The sequence below is a fragment of the Rhinopithecus bieti genome, unplaced genomic scaffold (genome assembly GCF_001698545.2).
Source record: "Rhinopithecus bieti isolate Rb0 unplaced genomic scaffold, ASM169854v2 scaffold_2431, whole genome shotgun sequence".
Lineage (NCBI taxonomy): Eukaryota > Metazoa > Chordata > Mammalia > Primates > Cercopithecidae > Rhinopithecus > Rhinopithecus bieti.
In genome coordinates, this window is record NW_016803894.1 from 470,710 (window position 1) to 480,844 (window position 10,135).

A 10,135-nucleotide genomic window follows, 5' to 3' on the forward strand; every position below is an offset into this window, starting at 1 on the left:
ATGAGCCACATGAATTTTTAAGACAACAGGTAAAATAGTTGATTACTTGAGCTATAAGTTTCTAAATAATATTTTCCCATATACATAATATACTTTGCTCATATGTATTTATATCATCAGTGGAAAATTTATATGTTGAAAATAAATTATTTATTATGCAAAGGCAAGCATAATTATTTTGTGGATTTTGTATGATTTTCAAAGACCTGCTTTCTAAATTCAATAATGTATCTTTCCCCTGTAGCCATTTTAGTGACTATATAGGGTGATTGTGTCTTGATAATTGAATCTCAAACATATATAAAAGAATAGCCTGGAAAATGTGCCATTTTGTCTATAGAATTTTTCTGTTGAATAAGTATGTAAATGAGTATCACAAAATTCTGGAAATGGAGAATAATAGAGATAATAATTTGCTGGTGGTCAAATTACTCCAATATTTTAGTTTCACCTTTTAAGTAATTTACAGATTATCAGTTTATCATTTTTTTTTTTCAATTTGGACATTAGTTCCTAAATTTATTGCCTGCTTGGCTAGAAAGTGACAAGTAAACCTTTGAAAATGAAAACATTGCCCGTCCCATCCTGTTTGGTCCCGCGTGGCTGTGCGCGGCGCTCTGGGAGGACGACATGGCGCGCGAGTTGCGGGCGCTGTTGCTGTGGGGCCGTCGCCTGCGGCCTCTGCTGCGGGCGCCGGCGCTGGCTGCTGCCCCGGGAGGAAAACCAATTCTGTGTCCTCGGAGGACCACAGCCCAGTTGGGCCCCAGGCGAAATCTGGCTTGGAGCTTCCAGGCAGGACGGCTGTTGAGCACGCAGAGTGCCGAGGACAAGGAGGAGCCCCTGCACTCGATCATCAGCAGCACAGAGAGCGTGCAGGGTTCTGTTTCCAAACATGAGTTCCCGGCTGAGACAAAGAAGCTTTTGGACGTCGTTGCCCTGTCCCTGTACTCAGAAAAAGAGGTGTTTATACGGGAGCTGATCTCCAATGCCAGCGATGCCTTGGAAAAACTGCGTCACAAACTGGTGTCTGACGGCCAAGCACTGCCAGAAATGGAGATTCACTTGCAGACTGATGCCGAGAAAGGAACCATCACCATCCAGGATACTGGTATCGGGATGACACAGGAAGAGCTGGTGTCCAACCTGGGGACTATCGCCAGATCGGGGTCAAAGGCTTTCCTGGACACGCTGCAGAACCAGGCTGAGGCCAGCAGCAAGATCATCGGCCAGTTTGGAGTGGGTTTCTACTCAGCTTTCATGGTGGCCGACAGAGTGGAGGTCTATTCCCGCTCGGCAGCCCCGGGGAGCCCGGGTTACCGGTGGCTTTCAGATGGCTCTGGAGTGTTTGAAATCGCCGAAGCTTCAGGAGTTAGAACCGGGACAAAAATCATCATCCACCTGAAATCCGACTGCAGGGAGTTTGCCAGCGAGGCCCGGGTGCGAGATGTGGTAGCGAAGTACAGCAACTTCGTCAGCTTCCCCTTGTACCTGAACGGAAGGCGGAAGAACACCTTGCAGGCCATCTGGATGATAGACTCCAAGGACATCAGCGAGTGGCAACATGAGGAGTTCTACCGCTACATTGCGCAGGCTTAGGACAAGCCCCGCTACACCCTGCACTATAAGACAGACGCGCCGCTCAACATCCGCAGCCTCTTCTACGTGCCGGACACGAAACCGTCCATGTTTGACGTGAGCCGGGAGCTGGGCTCCAGCGTTGCACTGTACAGCCGCAAAGTCCTCATCCAGACCAAGGCCACGGACATTCTGCCCAAGTGGCTGCGCTTCATCCGAGGTGTGGTGAACAGTGAGGACATTCCCCTGAACCTCAGCCGGGAGCTGCTGCAGGAGAGCATGCTCATCAGGAAACTCCGGGACGTTTTACAGCAGAGGCTGATCAAATTCTTCATTGACCAGAGTAAAAAAGATGCTGAAAAATATGCAAAGTTTTTTGAAGATTACGGCCTGTTCATGCGGGAGGGCATTGTGACCACCACCGAGCAGGAGGTCAAGGTGGACATAGCAAAGCTGCTGCGCTACGAGTCCTCAGTGCTGCCCACTGGGCAGTTCACCAGCCTCTCAGAATACGCCAGTCGAATGCAGGCCGGCACCCGCAACATCTACTACCTGTGCGCCCCCAGCCGGCACCTGGCAGAGCACTCGCCCTACTATGAGGCCATGAAGAAGAAAGACACAGAGGTTCTCTTCGGCTATGAGCAGTTTGATGAGCTCACCCTGCTGCACCTTCGTGAGTTTGACAAGAAGCAGCTGATCTCCGTGGAGACGGACATCGTCGTGGATCACTACAAGGAGGAGAAGTTTGAGGACGGGTCCCCAGCTGCCGAGCGCCTGTCAGAGAAGGAGACGGAGGAGCTCATGGCCTGGATGAGAAACGTGCTGGGGTCGCGTGTCACCAACGTGAAGGTGACCCTGCGACTGGACACCCACCCTGCCATGGTCACCGTGCTGGAGATGGGGGCTGCCCGCCACTTCCTGCGCATGCAGCAGCTGGCCAAGACCCAGGAGGAGCGCGCACAGCTCCTGCAGCCCACGCTGGAGATCAACCCCAGGCATGTGCTCATCAAGAAGCTGAATCAGGCCGGGCGCGGTGGCTCAAGCCTGTAATCCCAGCACTTTGGGAGGCCTTAAACAGGGAACTTTAATCTAAATGAATTATCTCATGTGGAAATGGAAGCCTCTGGCCTCTGGGAAATGAGTTATGGATTTAAGGTGGAAATGGAGCAGAGCATTTTTTTTTTTTTAATTCTAAAATCTGACAGGGAAACACTTATTCTCTGACAACCATTTTAAAACATCAATTGATTTTAAGTTTCTGTGTCAGATATTCGGAATAAAACAACATACAAGAAACAGTTCTGACCCTCAAGGAGGTCACAGTCAAAGAGAGGACATAAACTTTAACTGAAATTACTGCATTATTATGCTAGATGGTATAATAAATAGAAAACATATGGTGAGAGGACAAACCAGAAAATGAGCCACATGAATTTTAAGACAACAGGTAAAATAGTTGATTACTTGAGCTATAAGTTTCTAAATAATATTTTCCCATATACATAATATACTTTGCTCATATGTATTTATATCATCAGTGGAAAATTTATATGTTGAAAATAAATTATTTATTATGCAAAGGCAAGCATAATTATTTTGTGGATTTTGTATGATTTTCAAAGACCTGCTTTCTAAATTCAATAATGTATCTTTCCCCTGTAGCCATTTTAGTGACTATATAGGGTGATTGTGTCTTGATAATTGAATCTCAAACATATATAAAAGAATAGCCTGGAAAATGTGCCATTTTGTCTATAGAATTTTCTGTTGAATAAGTATGTAAATGAGTATCACAAAATTCTGGAAATGGAGAATAATAGAGATAATAATTTGCTGGTGGTCAAATTACTCCAATATTTTAGTTTCACCTTTTAAGTAATTTACAGATTATCAGTTTATCATTTTTTTTTTTCAATTTGGACATTAGTTCCTAAATTTATTGCCTGCTTGGCTAGAAAGTGACAAGTAAACCTTTGAAAATGAAAACATTGCCCGTCCCATCCTGTTTGGTCCCGCGTGGCTGTGCGCGGCGCTCTGGGAGGACGACATGGCGCGCGAGTTGCGGGCGCTGTTGCTGTGGGGCCGTCGCCTGCGGCCTCTGCTGCGGGCGCCGGCGCTGGCTGCTGCCCCGGGAGGAAAACCAATTCTGTGTCCTCGGAGGACCACAGCCCAGTTGGGCCCCAGGCGAAATCTGGCTTGGAGCTTCCAGGCAGGACGGCTGTTGAGCACGCAGAGTGCCGAGGACAAGGAGGAGCCCCTGCACTCGATCATCAGCAGCACAGAGAGCGTGCAGGGTTCTGTTTCCAAACATGAGTTCCCGGCTGAGACAAAGAAGCTTTTGGACGTCGTTGCCCTGTCCCTGTACTCAGAAAAGAGGTGTTTATACGGGAGCTGATCTCCAATGCCAGCGATGCCTTGGAAAACTGCGTCACAAACTGGTGTCTGACGGCCAAGCACTGCCAGAAATGGAGATTCACTTGCAGACTGATGCCGAGAAAGGAACCATCACCATCCAGGATACTGGTATCGGGATGACACAGGAAGAGCTGGTGTCCAACCTGGGGACTATCGCCAGATCGGGGTCAAAGGCTTTCCTGGACACGCTGCAGAACCAGGCTGAGGCCAGCAGCAAGATCATCGGCCAGTTTGGAGTGGGTTTCTACTCAGCTTTCATGGTGGCCGACAGAGTGGAGGTCTATTCCCGCTCGGCAGCCCCGGAGAGCCCGGGTTACCGGTGGCTTTCAGATGGCTCTGGAGTGTTTGAAATCGCCGAAGCTTCAGGAGTTAGAACCGGGACAAAATCATCATCCACCTGAAATCCGACTGCAGGGAGTTTGCCAGCGAGGCCCGGGTGCGAGATGTGGTAGCGAAGTACAGCAACTTCGTCAGCTTCCCCTTGTACCTGAACGGAAGGCGGAAGAACACCTTGCAGGCCATCTGGATGATAGACTCCAAGGACATCAGCGAGTGGCAACATGAGGAGTTCTACCGCTACATTGCGCAGGCTTAGGACAAGCCCCGCTACACCCTGCACTATAAGACAGACGCGCCGCTCAACATCCGCAGCCTCTTCTACGTGCCGGACACGAAACCGTCCATGTTTGACGTGAGCCGGGAGCTGGGCTCCAGCGTTGCACTGTACAGCCGCAAAGTCCTCATCCAGACCAAGGCCACGGACATTCTGCCCAAGTGGCTGCGCTTCATCCGAGGTGTGGTGAACAGTGAGGACATTCCCCTGAACCTCAGCCGGGAGCTGCTGCAGGAGAGCATGCTCATCAGGAAACTCCGGGACGTTTTACAGCAGAGGCTGATCAAATTCTTCATTGACCAGAGTAAAAAAGATGCTGAAAATATGCAAAGTTTTTTGAAGATTACGGCCTGTTCATGCGGGAGGGCATTGTGACCACCACCGAGCAGGAGGTCAAGGTGGACATAGCAAAGCTGCTGCGCTACGAGTCCTCAGTGCTGCCCACTGGGCAGTTCACCAGCCTCTCAGAATACGCCAGTCGAATGCAGGCCGGCACCCGCAACATCTACTACCTGTGCGCCCCAGCCGGCACCTGTCAGAGCACTCGCCCTACTATGAGGCCATGAAGAAGAAAGACACAGAGGTTCTCTTCGGCTATGAGCAGTTTGATGAGCTCACCCTGCTGCACCTTCGTGAGTTTGACAAGAAGCAGCTGATCTCCGTGGAGACGGACATCGTCGTGGATCACTACAAGGAGGAGAAGTTTGAGGACGGGTCCCCAGCTGCCGAGCGCCTGTCAGAGAAGGAGACGGAGGAGCTCATGGCCTGGATGAGAAACGTGCTGGGGTCGCGTGTCACCAACGTGAAGGTGACCCTGCGACTGGACACCCACCCTGCCATGGTCACCGTGCCTGGAGATGGGGGTGCCCGCCACTTCCTGCGCATGCAGCAGCTGGCCAAGACCCATGAGGAGCGCGCAAGCTCCTGCAGCCCACGCTGGAGATAACCCCAGCATGTGCCTCATCAAGAAGATGAATCAGGCCGGGCGCGGTGGTCAAATGTAATCCAGCCACTTTGGCGGATGAGGCGTCGAGACGGGCGGATCACGATGGTTCAGGAGATCGAGACCATCCTGGCTAACACGGTGAAACCCCGTCTCTACTAAAAAATACAAAAAACTAGTCGGGCGACGGAGGCGGGCGCCTGTAGTCCCAAACTACTCGGGAGGCTGAGACAGCCGAGAATGGCGTTGAACCCGGGGAGCGGAGCTTGCAGTGAGCTGAGACGGCCCGCCACTGCTGCGGCCACTTTGCACTCACCTGGGTGACACGTTCGTGGGGTGGAGGTGTTGACAGAGCGAGCTCCGTCTCAAAAAAAAAAAAAAAAAAAAAAAAAAAAGAAGGCTGAATCAGCTGCGGGCAAGCGAGCCTGGCCTTGGCCCAGCTGCTCGGTGGATCAGATATACGAGAACGCCCATGATGACGCTGGGCTGTTGACGACCACTAGGGCCATGGTGGGCCCCTTGAATGAGTGCTTGTCAAGGCCCTGGAGCGACCACTGACAGCCAGGGACTAGAAGGACTGACCACAGATGACAGCCCACCTCCTTGAGCTTTATATTACCTAAATTTAAAGGTATTTCTTAACCTGAAAAAAAAAAAAAAAAATGAAAACATTATAAAAATTGTAGTGAAAAACCTTTAGTTATTTCAGTCCTTAGAAAAATGGCTTTATGTTATATACTTGAAACATATTCTCAGGCTGTGTACTACCTCACTTTGTTAGACTTTTTCAGTTCTATCAGTATTTTTTTATTTTTTAAACTTAGTAAAATTTAGCAATTAATAAATAATAATATTGTTACTGTCTACCAATAAAGGCATATATTCGTAAGCTATTTGATATCTTATATAACTCCTTTTTTGTAAAATATGATTTAAGCCTAAAAATATTCAATCAAATCACCACATTTAATTGTGTGCTCATCACTAAACATGTTCTTATTTCTTTCTTTGCCATTAGAAAAAAAATGACAAATTTATCACATAAAGTAATTTTAAAAGTGAAGTGAATTCCTGTCAATAAAGCACATTCAAATTTTTCTGTGAATAGATAATTCCCCTCCTCTCAGACTCAGGAAGAAGCAGTGAAAACTCTGATGGATGGGAAATGTACTAACAATTACATATTATCTGACTAATAAAAATGAAATGAATTATTTCTTCCTCTACCAAATTCTATTTTCAGAAGTGTTCATTATGAAATGAAATTGCCATAGAAGTAGAAGAAAGATTTTTAAATTACTTACAAATTTCAGCAAAATGAAGACACTTTATTGGGTGAAGGAATGCAGAAGTGCATAAAAACATTTTGATTCGAATATGAAGCATCATTAGTGTATGCATTTATTTTATTACATTGACCATTGAATACATCATTTCAAAATTTCCTCCTCACTTCCGTAATTCTGAGCAAAAAACTATAAATGGAGTTCCAATATATTTTCTTACCAAAAAACTTTCCCTGGACTCCACTCTTCAAAATATTTGTTAGTAAATATTTGCTTTGGACCTTTGAAAATAGACCCGATGAGTGAAACATTTTTATGGCTGACCACACAAACTGAATTCATCAGTTATCTTTAGCTGCATTAATAAAACACCTTAAAATCCAGTTTCTTAAAACAAACATCATTTATTATCTTCCATGTTTTCCTGTGTTGAGTACACAGTTCTGCTCATGTAAGTCATGCTCTGCTGATCTCAACGGAGCGTGCCTATGCATCTCAGTCAGCTGCCACGTAATCTGCAGCTGGTTTATCTAGGATGGCCTCAATCTTACCTCTGACAATTGGGGATACATATTATTTGGAGTGATGGGAATGATATGATCATTGTTTTTCATCAGGCGACAGCTACCCTGGGGAAGAATATTTCAGTGGCACCAAGAAAGGACGAATCTCAATTCATAAGCACTTTTTAAGCCTCTGCTTTTTTTCACATTTACTACTTTCCAATTACCAAAGCAAGATACATGGATTCTATGCTCAGAATCGTTATGGAGGGTAACTCTGTGAGGGCATAGATATAGCAGGAAGTGACTAAATTGTAGAAATCTATAAGAAATTTTATGCCTTAAGTAATTTTGATTTCTCCCAAGAAGATGTATGATATCAAAGTTTTGTTTTTTTTTTTTTTTTTTTTCAAATGACTAGACTGTTATAAAAAGTGAAGCTGAATGAGGTCTTAATTTTACCACAGAGAGAGTGAAACTAATAATAAAAAATGAAGCCAATGTTACTGGGTATTGTCCAGGGCTAGTATGCAAACTGATATTTTCCTTCAAAAATTGTCTTCATCTACATTCTGGTCTCAATGTACACATTTATAAGCTACCAAGTGCCTGAGTGATTTGAAGTACAAACCGATCCAAAATATCAATGCCAACAGGCTAGGAAATGACAGCCAGCTGATGAGACATGATATAGAGCTAGAACTAAGCTATGATTTCTGATAATCCTACAAACATTAAAAAACTAGTTTCAGAATGAAATGGAGCATGTATCCAGATGACTTTTAGACAGTTAATAACATCATAAATACTTTTTATATTAGGAAAAGGTTTGCGCCAGCCCAACACCACTACTGTTTTCAATAAACGGTAAATCTGACAATGGTACATCATAGACCAAATAAATAACACAATCACTCCTTTTTGTTTAATGATTCAGACTTTTTCAATTTATTTAAGTTATTTGAATTCTTTATGCATCATTTGTATAATGGAGATATTAATACTGACTTGATAATTGCAAGAAATACATAATGAATATTTTATGACATTTTAAAACTGGAAAATGACACATACCTTCTGTTCCACTGCAATTGGATTGGTGCATTCTTAGGCAACCATCCATTATCAAATAATATTATAATACAATTGTTTTAGTAGGAAAAGAATGTGTAGGCATTCTAGAGATTTTTCACCCATTGTATTAGTAAAGAATGAATAAAACCTATCCACATAAACATATCCATATACCTGTGTGGCAAGGTATGACATTTTTGTCCAACCTAGAATCAGATTTCCAGAAGATTCTCCTTCCAAATTGAATAACAAAAGTGTTTAGTATAATTAAGTCCCATTCCATAATTAGTTGATAATATTATAGCTAAATTTGCATCATTAAAGCTGTATATTCAAACATGTAAATTTAGAAGCAACCATTTGAAATATTTGTTTTTATTGCATATCACTAAGTAAAACTTCTGGTGTACAGAACCAGAGAACACAAAATTATCTGTACATCAAAGCCCTACGACATGCAATTTACCCATGTAACAAACCTGCATGTGTACCTCCTGGACTTAAAATGAAAATTGGAAAGGAAAAATAAATTCAAGTAATTGTTCCCAAATATATGCCACAGAACATTATGAGAGTACTGATTTTTGTACATCTACATAAGACTATTATACTGATGAAATTTTGTAGTGAATCAAACCTTTAGTTTGTTGTCCCTCTGGTTAAAAAACTGAAATGCCTCTATTGGAAAATAGTCAGAATATTGGGCTTAACTCTTTGTTCTTGTTTTATCTCTGCTGCTTTCCTAAAAGTCCTTGATGATTAATATCTTCAGATTTTTAATTCAAATTTTGCCTATTTTTTCTAGCTGTTCCCTGTAATTAGGATGGTCTTCAACAAGCTTCTTTATCTTTCTTGGCAGCAAAAACTCTTATACTCTATTTATACAACAGGAAAAGCATTTAATATTTTAGCCAGACCACATTTCTCAATTACCACTAATTCCACCAGTGGAAACTTATCTCTAATATCCGTGAATGTAATTAAGCCACTGCATCATCTCAGGTCCTGCATGTAGGAGACACCAGCACAAGACTGCAAGAAATTTATTCGGGAATATTCCTATGTAGGTTAGAACAGAACTAGGTAGGGAGAGCCCCACACTGCAATAATGGATGGTCTGATGTTTCTTAAAGAAGAGAAGGTAGGAATATTGAATAAGAAGTGCCTCAGACTGCAGTGCAGCTGTCTCAGCCAGAACAATAAGCAGTCCCAGTATCTAGAGGACCTATCACAGGAGTCTCAAGGTGGGCAGGGAAGGCTTAGCTCTAGGAAGACCACCATGCTCAGTCACTAGCTGAAAGCCATCCAGGGAAGGACAGCATGGCCTTGGCATGAGCGCTACAGCAAATCCAGAAGGCAGAGGAGGTGGAGGCTGTCGGCTCACTACAGTCGTCATAGCAAGTCCCCTCACAGAAGGAAGATCTGAGCAGTGCACTCCTGTGCAGGCCACAACCCCTAATTTTACCAGTCTTCCTCCATTTTCCTTTACTTTTCTATTATTTCAGTTTTCTCTTCCAAATAATTAGATAAAATTAAACCCAGATTTTTAAGATTTATGAAACTATCAAAAGACAAATATAAATGTCTTCTGAAACACTAAGAGGTGTATGTAAATATTAATTATTATGTTGCTCCTAAGATATAGTTTCTTACTACAAAATTCCATTAATAGGCAACAAAATAGAAAATAAATTTGAATTTTAAAAAGGTAAAATCCATCTTAATG

At 43.8% G+C, this 10,135-nt stretch overlaps 2 pseudogenes across 2 annotated transcripts; both read left to right on the forward strand.

The window, feature by feature from the left end:
• The first annotated feature begins 586 nt into the window (after nt 1-586).
• On the forward strand, nt 587-6,039 carry LOC108518981 (heat shock protein 75 kDa, mitochondrial pseudogene; annotated as a pseudogene). The gene is made up of 2 exons (XR_001882497.1): nt 587-2,588; nt 5,946-6,039. The product of XR_001882497.1 is annotated as a heat shock protein 75 kDa, mitochondrial pseudogene (transcript).
• LOC108518995 (heat shock protein 75 kDa, mitochondrial pseudogene) lies at nt 3,590-4,919 on the forward strand (annotated as a pseudogene). Its single transcript, XR_001882499.1, has one exon. The product of XR_001882499.1 is annotated as a heat shock protein 75 kDa, mitochondrial pseudogene (transcript).
• Nucleotides 6,040-10,135: the final 4,096 nt, after the last annotated feature.